This window comes from Mobula birostris, chromosome 21, assembly GCF_030028105.1.
Source record: "Mobula birostris isolate sMobBir1 chromosome 21, sMobBir1.hap1, whole genome shotgun sequence".
NCBI lineage: Eukaryota > Metazoa > Chordata > Chondrichthyes > Myliobatiformes > Myliobatidae > Mobula > Mobula birostris.
This window is the reverse complement of record NC_092390.1, coordinates 50,265,036-50,278,466: the sequence shown is the minus strand read 5'-3', so window position 1 is coordinate 50,278,466 and position 13,431 is coordinate 50,265,036. Positions and strand designations below refer to the sequence as shown.

Below are 13,431 nucleotides of genomic sequence, written 5' to 3'. Positions count from 1 at the left end.
TGCTGAACCAGCAGTGATAGACAGAAACAGCAGCAGGCCATTACTGCTCTCAGGAGGGCCCCTTCCTGGAAAATGCCAGGCATACATATGCATTTCAGTGAGGGAGAAGATTCTACATACCATGGAGATAGCAAACCTGCTCTGTTGTCCTGGGGCAATTCCAGTACGTACCCTTCCAGTGACGCGGGGTGGGAGGAGGGAGAGAAGTGTGTGCATGTGCACACGCGTAATAAACCTACAGACCTGCTACCTTGCAGGTTTCGATCCAGATCTCCTTTGTTGTCTGTGTGGAGTTCCCATTCACAGCATGACCACACGGATTTTCTCAGGATTCTCAGGCATCCTCCCACCTCCCTAAGATGTCCAACTGTCTCGGTTAATTGGCCACTTGCAAATTTTCCCAACTGCATACATAAGCAGTAGAATCTGGGGTCTATTAACTAAGATTAGTGTAAATGGGTGCTTGACGGCTGGCATGCTCTTGATGGGTTGAATGGCCTGTTTCTGTGCTGTATGACTATGACTGCCTTTAAAGACTGAAACTCAAGGTGATAGCTGCACCCTAAAAATTCAGCGGGTACACCGATTTCCATTTGCTGAATTAAGTGAGCCTGTGCAATTATTTGAGGATTGCAATTGAAGACCACAATTCTTTGACAAGTTTTAAAACAACTGCTTTAACATTTTGACGAATTTTAAAACTATTGTTTTAACATTTCAAGTGCTGCAATTTTGGAGTGAATGAATTCCCATACTTTAAAATAAATCACGTAATTACACCAGTTTCCTTGAAGGAAAAGCCAAGATTTTAAATGAATTATGATTAATTTCACATGGCGTCGAGAAAGTCAAAAATAAAATTTTCCAAACCAGTATTTGATTTCTTATTAAATATCGCTGACGAAAACAGTAAATGGTGTTTATCTGCATTTTCAGGATTACTGGCATTCTGTTGCCAAACTGGAAAGCAAGGAGGAAATTAAGTATGTGAAAAACAAAGATAAAATTATAGTCACTAAGTTATGGATGATGTGGCAGACCTTCTCTTGTAACCTTTGTGGTGGCAGTCTACCCAGAATGGGGATAGGTTTCAGCAAAAGAAAATCTGGAACTTTAACCAGGCCATAATGCAGGAATGATGTCATGTACCCAGCTCAGGACAGCTCGTCTTGCAGAAGGGAAGGTGGAGATAATACTGTCTCCATAAATCAATGGATATTGGCCTATCAATTTTCATCTATCTGCTACAAAGTGGAGCAAACTGATCCATACAACAGCCATAATTGTAATGCTCAGTTCTTGCTTGTCATAAAAGTAATTGCAACAAATAGCATCATGGTTACATTCGCAATCCAGATCTCAAGAGAGTCTGCAGATGCTGGAAATCCAAAAGGTCAAAGTTCAAAGTAAATTTTATTATCAAAATACTTGTATATCAGTATGTACAACCCTGAGATTCATTTTCGAGTGGGCATACTGAATAAATCTACAGAGTAATAACCATAACAGAATCATGTTATATAACGGAATCACCCTCAAAGAGGCCAATAAACCAGAGTGCAGAAGGCAACAAACTGTGCAAATACAAAATGTAGAAATAATAATAAATAAATAAGTAATAAATATCAAGAACACGAGATGAAGAGTCCTTGAAAGTGAATCTATTGATTCATAGAGAAGTACAGCACAGAAACAGGTCCTTCAGCCCATCTATTCCAGGCCAAAACCAATTAAACTGCCTACTCTCACAAACCTGCACAGAACCATAACTCTCCACAACCCCTACCATCCATGTACCTAACCAAACTTCTCTTAAATGTTGAAGTCAAGCTCGCATGCACCACTTGTGCTGGCAGCTCGTTCCACACTCCCAGAACCCTGACTGAAGAATCTCTCACACATATTCCCCTTAAACTTATCAACTTTTGCTCTTCTACAATTCAAATTTTTATTATTATTTATTCTTATTTTACAAAGCAGCACAGCATGTCATAGAGCAGATACAGTAGAGCATATTTACACAGCCATCCCCTGACAGGAAAACAAATAAAACTTAGAGACAGAAAGAAGTTCCAATTTAAGTTTAAATTAACATACAACCCATGACCCCTGGTTGTAGTCCCACCCAACTTCAGTGGAAAAAGCCTGCGTGCATTTACCCTATATCCCTCAGAATCTTGTATACCTCTATCAATCTTCTACGCTCCAAGAAATAAAGTCCTAACCTGTTCGACCTTTCCTTTTAACTCAGATCCTACAGACTTGGCAACATCCTTGTAAATTTTCTCTGTACTCTTTCAACCTTGTTTACATATTTTCCTGTAGGTAGGTGACCAAAACTATACACAGTACTCCAAATAAGCCCTCATCAATCTCTTATACAACTTCAACATAACATCCCATTTCTCTTTTACTCAATACTTTGATTTATGAAGGCCAACATGCCAAAAGCTTTAATTGCGACCTTATCTACCCGTGACACCATTTTCAATGAATTATGGACCTGTATTCCCAGATCCCTTTGTTCTACCACACTCCTTAGTGTCCCACTGTTCACTGTGTAAGACCTACCCTGGCTAGACCTCCCGAAGTGCAAAATCTCAAGACTTACCTGAATTAAATTTCATCTGTCATTTTTTCAGCTGATGCAGATCCCTCTGTAAGCCATGATAGCCTTCCTCACTGTCCACTACACCCTCAGTCTTGGTGTCACCCAGATTGTTGATATACTGTAGATGATAAACAACAGACCCAGTGCTGATCCCTGTGCCACACCACTAGTCACAGACCTCCAATCAGAGGCAACCATCTACTACCACTCTCTGGCTTCTCCCACAAAGCCAATGTTTAATCCGGTTTACTACCTCAACTTGAATGCCGAGCAACTGAACCTTCTCGAACAACCTCCCACGCGGGACCTTGTCAAATGCCTTGCTATGGTCCATGTTGTGGGAACACTTCAGTGGAGGGGCAAGTTAAGTTGAGTGTGAAGTTATCCCCTTTGGTTCAAGAGCCTGATGGTTGAGGGGTAATAACTGTTGCAGAGTTACACCTGCCAGATGCTAGAGGAACTCGGCAAAATCTATGGAAGGGAATAAACAGTCGATGCTTCTGATGGAGGATCTCAGCCTGAAACATTGACTTTGCTCCTTTCCATAGATGCTGCCTGAGCTGCTGAGTTCCACCAGCATTTTATATGTGTTACTTAGTAATCCAGAGGGTTGGAGATAATCTAGAAATCTTATGATGCCAATAAGGGCATCTGAATTCAGCAAAGTTAAAAAAACAACCAAGAATAAGAAGCAAGTATTGGTAAAAGTCATAATGAACCCAGCAAATTGCCATGCAAGCCAAATAACCATCAAGCAAACAAATTTAACACCACTGGGGCTCTGAAAACAATACTCTGCACCCTGATATGGGGTGGCACGGTAGCCTAGTGGTTAGCACAACACTTTACAGTACAGGAGACCCGGGTTCAATTCCCACCGCTGTCTGTAAGGAGTTTGTACGTTCTCCCCATGACTGTGTGGGTTTCCTCTGGGTGCTCTGGTTTCCTCCCACAGTCCAAAGACATAGCAGTTTGTAGGTTAATTAGTCATTGTAAATTACCCCGTGATTAGACTACAGTTAAATCAGGGGTTGCTGGGTGGTGTGGCTCAAAGGGCCAGAAACAATCTCAGTAAGTAAATAATAAATAAATAACCTCACTTGTCAAGATCTACTGAAACACAGGATCAGAATTCTTATCACTGCAAATTTCAGTGCAAGATATTAAAAATGACTATCAACTTACAATAATCAATAAAAGGTGCAAAAGCAAGGTAGTGTTCATGATTTCATGACCATCCAGAAATTTGCGCTGGGCTCCTGGACTGGCTTCATGGCTGTGGACTCACTTTCATGAACTTCAGTTCTGAATGTAATTTGATTACTTTTATTGTTTGCACACTTCGGGTTTTTTTCTGCACCCTGAGTGTCCGACAGTCTTTTTTTTTAAAAAATGGGTTCTATTGGCTTTCTTTGTTCCGTGGCTGCCTGTAAGGAGATCAGTCTCAAGGTTGTGTACAATATAGACAGTTTGATAATAAATATAGTTTGAACTTTGAACTTTAAACTTTCATTGCAGAAGGGAAGATGCTGGCTCCTAAGACATTGTAGTGTGCACTTTTATGTAAACAGGATAAAACCATACGGGAATGATCTAGCTGTTAGACACAGCCCACCCAGTCAATCTTCTTGTTAGGACCAGAAGACGTGCCAAAATTGTGGGAACTGTCCCACGAGAAGCCATGTCTGCCACAGACACGCTTGCAGCAATCTGCCAGGCAACGCCCCCGATTGCTCCACCATGGGTGTTTCTTTTCCCCCTCAGAGGCAGAAGGACATGCCCTTCCAAAGAAACCGATTACCACACCCAGCACTACATACTGACTGATGGCAGGGCTTGTCAAGAGGTTCATTCAGTGACACTTATTTAGCAATAGCTTGTTTACTGAAGGTCAATATGAATTCAGCCAGAACTGTAGTGGTGTAGCCTTCATCCAAAACACAAAAACACCTTCATTTCAGAGACACGGCAATATGAGCAGCCCATTACTTCACATATCACATTCAATGCCATTGTGAACTCCAGGATTACTTACTTTTTAAATATTTGTTCATAAATAGTTAAAAACTAAACATTACTTGAGCAACACACACAAAAAAATGCTGGAGGGAATGAATAAACAGTCAGTGTTTTGGGCCGAGACCCTTCGTCAGGACTGGAAGGAGCGGGGAAGGTGACAGAATAAGGTGGGGGGGTGGGGAAGGAGGACGCTAGAAGGTGACAGATGAAGCCAAGTAGGTGGAGTATGAAGTATGAAGCTGGGAGGTGATAAGGCAAAGGGCTAGAGAAGAAGGAATCTGATAGGAGAGGAGAGCGGATCATGGGAGAAAGGAAAGGAGGTGGGGCACCAGGGGGAGGTGATAGGCGGGTGAGGAGAAGAGGTAAGAGGCCAGAGTGGGGAAGTGAAGAAGAGGGAAGGGAGAGGGAAAATACGACTGGAAGTTGGAGAAATCGATGTTCATGCCATCAAGTTGAAGGCCACCTCAACAGAATATAAGGTGTTTCTCCTCCAACCTAAGAGTAGCCTCATCACGGCAGATGAGGAGCCTGCATTGGAAGCACCAGATGGGGTAGACAATCCCAACGGATTTGCAGATTGTCTGTATTTAGTGCTCCTGATGCAGCTTCCTCTACATTATGATGCTTGTGAGTGGAGATATTTATTACAGTTCTCCAGATTATGAAAGAAAACTGGCAGGGAACATAAAAACTGACTGTAAAAGCTTTTATAGATATGTGAAAAGAAAACGATTGGTTAAGACAAATGTAGGTCCCCTACAGACAGAAATAGGTGAATTGATTATGGGGAGCAAGGACATGGCAGACCAATTGAATAACTACTTTGGTTCTGTCTTCACTAAGGAGGACATAAATAATCTTCCGGAAATAGTAGGGGACAGAGGGTCCAGTGAGATGGAGGAACTGAGGGAAATACATGTTAGTAGGGAAGTGGTGTTAGGTAAATTGAAGGGATTAAAGGCAGATAAATCCCCAGGGCCAGATGGTCTGCATCCCAGAGTGCTTAAGGAAGTAGCCCAAGAAATAGTGGATGCATTAGTGATAATTTTTCAAAACTCTTTAGATTCTGGACTAGTTCCTGAGGATTGGAGGGTGGCTAATGTAACCCCACTTTTTAAAAAAGGGGGGAGAGAAAAACCAGGGAATTACAGACCGGTTACCCTAACATCGGTGGTGGGGAAACTGCTAGAGTCAGTTATCAAAGATGTGATAACAGCACATTTGGAAAGCGGTGAAATCATCAGACAAAGTCAGCATGGATATGTGAAAGGAAAATCATGTCTGACGAATCTCATAGAATTTTTTGAGGATGTAACTAGTAGAGTGGATAGGGGAGAACCAGTGGATGTGGTATATTTGGATTTTCAAAAGGCTTTTGACAAGGTCCCACACAGGGGATTAGTGTGCAAACTTAAAGCACACGGTATTGGGGGTAAGGTATTGATGTGGATAGAGAATTGGTTGGCAGACAGGAAACTAAGAGTGGGAATAAACGGGACCTTTTCAGAATGGCAGGCAGTGACTAGTGGGGTACCGCAAGGCTCAGTGCTGGGACCCCAGTTGTTTACAGTATATATTAATGACTTGGATGAGGGAATTAAATGCAGCATCTCCAAGTTTGCAGATGACACGAAGCTGGGCGGCAGTGTTAGCTGTGAGGAGGATGCTAAGAGGGATGCAGGGTGACTTGGATAGGTTAGGTGAGTGGGCAAATTCATGGCAGATGCAATTTAATGTGGATAAATGTGAAGTTATCCACTTTGGTGGCAAAAACAGGAAAACAGATTATTATCTGAATGGTGGCTGATTAGGAAAAGGGGAGGTGCAACAAGACCTGGGTGTCATTATACACCAGTCATTGAAAGTGGGCATGCAGGTACAGCAGGTGGTGAAAAAGGCGAATGGTATGCTGGCATTTATAGCAAGAGGATTTGAGTACAGGAGCAGGGAGGTACTACTGCAGTTGTACAAGGCCTTGGTGAGACCACACCTGGAGTATTGTGCAATTTTGGTCACCTAATCTGAGGAAAGACATCCTTGCCATAGAGGGAGTACAAAGAAGGTTCACCAGATTGATTCCTGGGATGGCAGGACTTTCATATGATGAAAGACTGGATGAACTAGGCTTATACTCATTGGAATTTAGAAGATTGAGGGGGGATCTGATTGAAACGTATAAAATCCTAAAGGGATTGGACAGGCTAGATGCAGGAAGATTGTTCCCAATGTTGGGGAAATCCAGAACGAGGGGTCACAGTTTGAGGATAAAGGGGTAGCCTTTTAGGACCGAGATTAGGAAAAACTTCTTCACACAGAGAGTGGTGAATCTGTGGAATTCTCTGCCACAGGAAACAGTTGAGGCCAGTTCATTGGCTATACTTAAGAGGGAGTTAGATATGGCCCTTGTGGCTAAAGGGATCGGGGGTATGGAGGGAAGGTTGGTACAGGGTTCTGAGTTGGATGATCAGCCATGATCATACTGAATGGCGGTGCAGGCTCGAAGGGCCAAATGGCCTACTCTTGCACCTACTTTCTATGTTTCTATGTTTCTATTTAGAACAGTCATGAAGCTCAGATGCCGCAATGATCTTTGATTAACCTACTCTGGTCAGGCACTCACCTTGCAGAAAGCAATGCAATGAGACCGGCACCAAACTGGCATGTCAACCAGGCGCCTTTTTCATTGCTTACGCTCAGCCACTCTCTACATTAGAGGCAAAGAAAGCAACTTACTCCAAGGTTGTTCTTGTCTCTGCCATCACAAGGCGCAAAGTTCTAGCACTTCTCCTTGGGGCAAAGAAAAACAGCTCTTACTATGCCAAAGTCAATGGTACTTTCGATATTTCAATGTTGTGTGGCAACTTACTTCATCGGAGTAACATACACCTACCTTCCCCCTCACCTGGCTTCACCTATCACTTTCCAGCGTGTACTCCTACCACTCCCCCCACCTTCTTCCCCCTTCCTTTTCAGTGCTGCTGAAGGGGCTCAGCCTGAAACATTGTCTGCTTATTCCCCACCATAGATGCTGCCTGACCTGCTGAGTTCCTCCAGAAGTTTGTGTTGCCCTGTGTTTCCAGAGTCTGCAGAACTTCTTGTGTTTAAGATATTTAATTGGAATGGCTCGGAAAATTCAAAAAAGTTAAGAAGCCGACTCCAACTTTTTCTGTTCTTATATCCTTGCAGGAAAATGGGATAACCAACAAGGGAGCCTAACTACCTCCAAATGACAATGGGCAGCACTCGCGTAAAATCAAGCCCAGGACGATCAACGTTCTCTGGGGTGTCATCAATCACAAAAATAACTGGGTCAGTCACATAGATGCTGTACTTACAACAACAGGTCAGAAGCTGGGCACTCTGCAACAATTGGCTCATCTCCTGCCTTTCCACCATTTACAAGACAGACATGGCAAAGAATAGTCACCATTCATCTGGATGAGTGCAGCTATAACTGTATTGATGACACTTGACATTATCCAAGATGACCCAGTCAGCTTCTCTGGCACTAGTTCCACCATCCTAAACGTTCACTTCATTCACCATGGCTACAGTGATTACCAGGCTCAAGAAGCACGCAGTTCCTCATCAACAGCGGCTCTCAAACCAGAGGTCTCTCCCATGGAGGAGGATGAAGGCAACAGGAGCATGGGAACGCCATCAGCTACAAACCGTACACCATTCCCACTTGGAAATTTGTTGCTATTTCTTCACTGTCACTTGGTCTAAATCAGTTGTGCACGTTTTACAATCCAAACCACTTCCAGGAGCCGCTCAAGAGGAATGCAGTTTTTTGTACCCAAACTATTCAGAAAAGCACATAAAACCTAAGTACTTCCTTCTTACAAAAGCCAGCTTTTCACACACAACCTGAGGGAAAACATTCCCACCCCCGAAATCAGAAAACTGTACATACTTTCTCTCTATCCATCCTTTCTCCCTCAGTGCCCATTGTCTTTCAAGCTCAAACTCATTATCCTTCTTTCAGAAGGCCTTGGACAAGGTGCCACACACGAGGCTGCTTAACAAGATAACAGCTCATTACAGGGATTACGGGAAAGTTATCAACATGGATAGAAGATTGGCTGATGGGCAGGAGGCAAAGTGTGGGAATAAAGGGAGCCTCTTCTAAATGGCAGCCGGTGACTAGTGGTGTTCCACAGGGGTCTGTCAGAATCATATCTTTTCATGTTCTATGTCAATGATTTGAATGACGGAATTACTGGCTTTATGGCCAAGTTTATGGACGATAAGAAGATAAGTGTAGGCAGGTAGCGTTGAGAAAGCAGGGAGTCTGCAGAAGGACTTGGACAGATTGGGAGAATGGGCAAAGAAGTGGCAGAACACAATGTAGGGAAGTGTATGGTCACGCACTTTGAAAAAATGAATAAAGGTAAAGACTATTTTCCAACTGGGGAGAAAATTCAAAAATTTGAGGTGCAAAGGGAATTAGGAGTCCTCGTGCAGTAGTCCCTGAAGGTTAACTTGCAGATTGAGTTGGTTTGTAAGGAAGGCAAATGCAATGTTAGCATTCATTGCGAGAGGACCAGAACATAAAAGCAAGGATGTGATAGTGAGGACTTATAAGACATTGGTCAGACTGCACTTGGAGTATTGTGAGCAGGTTTGGGTCCCTTATCAAAGAAAGGATGTCCTGGTATTGGAGAAGGTCCAGAGGAAGTTCACAAGAATTATTCCAGGAATCAAAGGGTTAATGTATGAGGAGCACTTGATGGCTCTGGGCCCGTACTCGCTGGAGTTTAGAAGAATGAGGGGAAATCTAATTGAAAACTATTAAATATTTCAAAGTCTGGATAGAATGGATGTGGGGAGGATGTTTCCTATAGCGGGAGAGTCCTGAATCAGAGGACACAGCCTCAGAATAGAGGAATGTCCATGTAAAATAGAGATTTCTTTAGCCAGAGAGTAATGAATCTGTGGCCATACATTGCCATACATGGCTGTGGAGGCCAAGTCATTGGATATATTTAAAGCAGTGGTTGATAGTTTCTTGATAAGTCATGGCATCAAAGGTCATAGGGGAAGGGAGGAGAATGGCATTGAGAGGGATTATAAAATCAGCCATGATGGAATGGCAGAGGAGCAGACTTAATGGGCCAAGTGGCCTAATTCTATTCCTATAGTCTCCATGGAGAGGAAGACCTGGAAAGAAGGCCCAGGCACAGAAGGCAGTTCAAAGAATCTTACAGCCCATTATGTCAATACCACTGTGCAGACATGGCCACTGAAATCTGTGTTCGCTCTAACAAGAAACCTGTGCTCATCAGTATATGCTTGGTGTTACAGTGACACAGATGTGCTGCTGGTAACATATCCTTTTATAACAGAGACAGTTCTGTCCTCACCAGGAAAAGACCTGTGACCTTCACCCTAGCCTACTGTCACTCGGTGAGCCACCTGTATCCACCATAATTGTTTGTTTTATGGTAACAGACTTGAGCCTGCCAATACTGAACCCTGTACTGGCCCAAGTTCATCAGTGCTCAATCCCAGTGACAAACGGTGAGAGATCAGTGTGCATCAGCAATGTACCTCAATGTCACACAGTGACAGACCAGTGCCCATTCATACTGTACATAGTGTTTTCCAGGAACTGAGCTGTGGCCCCCTGTACTGTATGCCAGAGTTACACAGTAACAACACGTGGCCAGCAGTGTAGCTCAGTTGTTACGTTGTGAAAGACCCATGTCCATCTGTACTATACCTTCCAAGTTACACAGTGACAGATCTGTACTCACCAGGTCTGTGTTCAGGTTATACAGAGAGTAACACACACAAAATACTGGAGGAGTTCAGCAGATCTGGCAGCATCTACGGACGGGAATAAAGAGTCAACATTTTGGGCCGGGACCCTTCATCATGACCCATGCTGAGTTCTTCAAGCACCTTGTGCATGTTACTCTGGATTTCCAGCATCTGTTGTGTTCACAGTGAAAAAGCTCTGCCCATCAGGGCTGTACACTAGTGTTACATGACAGATCAATGCACAACCATACCATATTCCAGTGTTACCAGAAACCATACCTCTGGCCAACAGTATTGTTCACAGTGTTACATGATAGACATAAGTACTATACCTTTGTTACAAGGCAGATCAATTCTCACAATTACCATACCAATATTACATAGTGAGAGCCCTTGCCCATTAAACATTGACAGTGGGACAAATAGTCGTTTGTCCTCTGGGCCTGCTTCACCATTCAATACAATCATGTCTGATTAGCACCGATATTCCTGGTTTTTATCCTTGCTCTCTTTAGCTTCAGAATAACATCTAACTCCTTCTTGAGCATATGTCATGATTTGGCTGCAATACCTTTCTGTGTAGACAATTCTAAAGGTTCATCAGAGAAGAAATGTCTCCACATCTCAATCTCAAATGGCTTATTCCTTGTCCTCAATGGTGTGACACTTGGTCATTAACTTCCCCAATGTCTCTCCTCCATCAGAAGAGCCTTCCTCCTGTTGCCACCAGTATCAGGGTTCCCAAGTTGGGGTCCACGGACCCTTCAGTTAATGGTAGGGGTCCATGGCATAAAAGAGGTTGGAAACACCTTGCCTATATGGACAATCTCACACTTATCAAGACTGTACTGCACTTCTTGTCTTGGCCCATTTACTCAACCCTTCATTATCACACTGGAACCTCTTTGCAGCCTCCTCAGAGCTTACCTTCTCACCCAGCTTTGTGCTGTCAGTGAATCAGGAGATACCACACCTGATTTGCTCAGCCAAATCATTAATACATCAATAGCTTGGTCCCAGCTCTGATCTCCTTGGTTCCCCAATGATCACTGTCTGCCACTCAAAAGAGTCTCACTCAATCCTGCTGTTTCTTGTTTGCCCACCAGTTCTTGTCACGTCAGTACCTCACCCCCAAAAATCCAACTTAACTTTTACTTTCCACACTAGCCTTTCAAGGACAACCTTACTAAAATAACCTTCTTACTGGAAAACTACATCCACGGTTTCTCCCTCATCCATCCTGCATCAAGCATTCCAAAAGATTTGTCAAAATTTATGAACCCACATTGGTTTAGTCCAGCATGGTGCTCTTCTCTCTCATCAACATCAGGATAATAAGTTTATAGCTTCATTTCTTTTTCTTTACCTCCTTTTCTAAATAGTGTGGTTACATAAGCTAACCTCTACCCTATTGAAGCTATTCCAGAGTTCAAACCATGTTGGAATTTACTTTATTCTGGGCCATTTCCATAATTGCTCTGGGACACAGACGAACGGGACCTGTGGATAAATCCATCAACAAGAGTGGCGATGTTGAACCTCACTGGTATTTTATTGGTAAAGATGACATACGGCGTGCTTACCTTTATTAGATGGGGCTTTGATTTCAAGAGTTAGAAAGAGTTATAAAACTCGGGCCAGGCCACATCTGGAGTACTGCACTCAGTCCATTGATGCGAGTGGTCTGGAAGGATGTCAAGGTTTTTGAGAGGGTGCAGAGGAAGTTTACTAGGATGCTGCCTGGATTAGAGGGCATCTCTTAAAAGGAGAGGTTAACCAAACAAGGGCTGTTTACCGTGCTAGGTTACATCACCGATGATGTGGCCCAGCACATCCTAAGATATACCTCATGGAATAGCAGAGGTTGAAAGGAGACCTGATACAGTTAGTTGTGGGTGCTTGGTATGCATGGCCAGGGATACAGGTGGAGGAAGATACGATAGGAGGTATTTAAGAGGTTCTTCAATAGGTACGTGAATTAGTGTAATTAGGTGTCATTACCTTAGTTAGCTTGGCACAACATAGTGGGCTGAGGGGTTTGTTCCTGTTGCATTGTTCTATGTTCTATTGCTTCTCCTGGTCCCCATGTGCTTCCTCCATCCCTTTCAAGGCGATGAGGCTTCATGGGGATTCCCAAAAAATGGACAGCAGAAGGTCACATAGAGCTGCAGGGATGGCAATTGCCAGTGAGCGGAATGGAGACATCCCAAGCTCCCAACTTGATCCATGGATCATAAATCTAAATACAAGGGATCCTTGGAAATACACAAAAAAAAAATGCTGGAGGATCTCAGCACATCAGGCAGCATCTAAGGAGGGGAATAAACAGGTGATGTTTCAAGCTGAAATCCTTCATCTGGAGCCTGTGTCTACAGGAGATACTTACCTAACACAACTGTAAATAAAGACTGCTGAGTTTCAAAATGGCAACTTCCCAGCATCTACACAGAGCTGATTAAGGATGAACAATAAATGCCCCCCTTACAGTAGCTTTTCAAGAAAAAGTACAATTTTTATTAATCCATTACGCTTTCAGTACTCAATAACTGATAAATTAAATAACACACTTTGAAAGAAAAACATGCTCAGTACTTCAGTAATTCAGAGGTTTGAACAACCCACTCCTTCTGCTCTTGACCTTGATAATTCCTTAAAGGTTCTTTCTTCAAAGGAATGACGTTATACATCAGACTGACTCATTTCGAGGACATTGCAGAAAACTCAGCACAACTATGCTGGCTACTGGTTGGATTTCAGCACTGCCAAGAAATCTTACAACTATCATTTTAGAAATGTTACATTTTATTGAAATCAAAATTACTGAAAGTAATTCTGTAGTGCGCTCTGTGATATCATGCTGTTCATCACAATGAGCTCTGAAAGAGAACAGACAGTGAGTCTTGCGAGACAGTTCACAATGGATGTTACTGATCCTTTAGAAGAGTGGCACATTTAAAATCTTTGCAATGTGACATTGTCAACCTAAATAAAATGTGGCTTTTTTATTTTTTTCCCAGTGAATTTATCAGCTTAAA

At 43.0% G+C, this 13,431-nt stretch overlaps 1 protein-coding gene across 5 annotated transcripts in view; it reads right to left on the bottom strand.

The window, feature by feature from the left end:
• fam53b (family with sequence similarity 53 member B) overlaps positions 1-13,431 on the bottom strand; it is a 135,166-nt gene that overhangs the window by 114,704 nt on the left and 7,031 nt on the right. The window contains exon 1 of one of the 5 annotated variants that reach the window (XM_072239444.1): positions 2,612-2,628. The exons of the other annotated variants lie outside the window; for them this stretch is intronic. The gene's annotated coding sequence lies outside the window, so the exon portion shown is untranslated. Of the gene's footprint in view, positions 1-2,611; positions 2,629-13,431 lie in introns of those variants that run through there. 5 annotated transcript variants of the gene reach the window in all.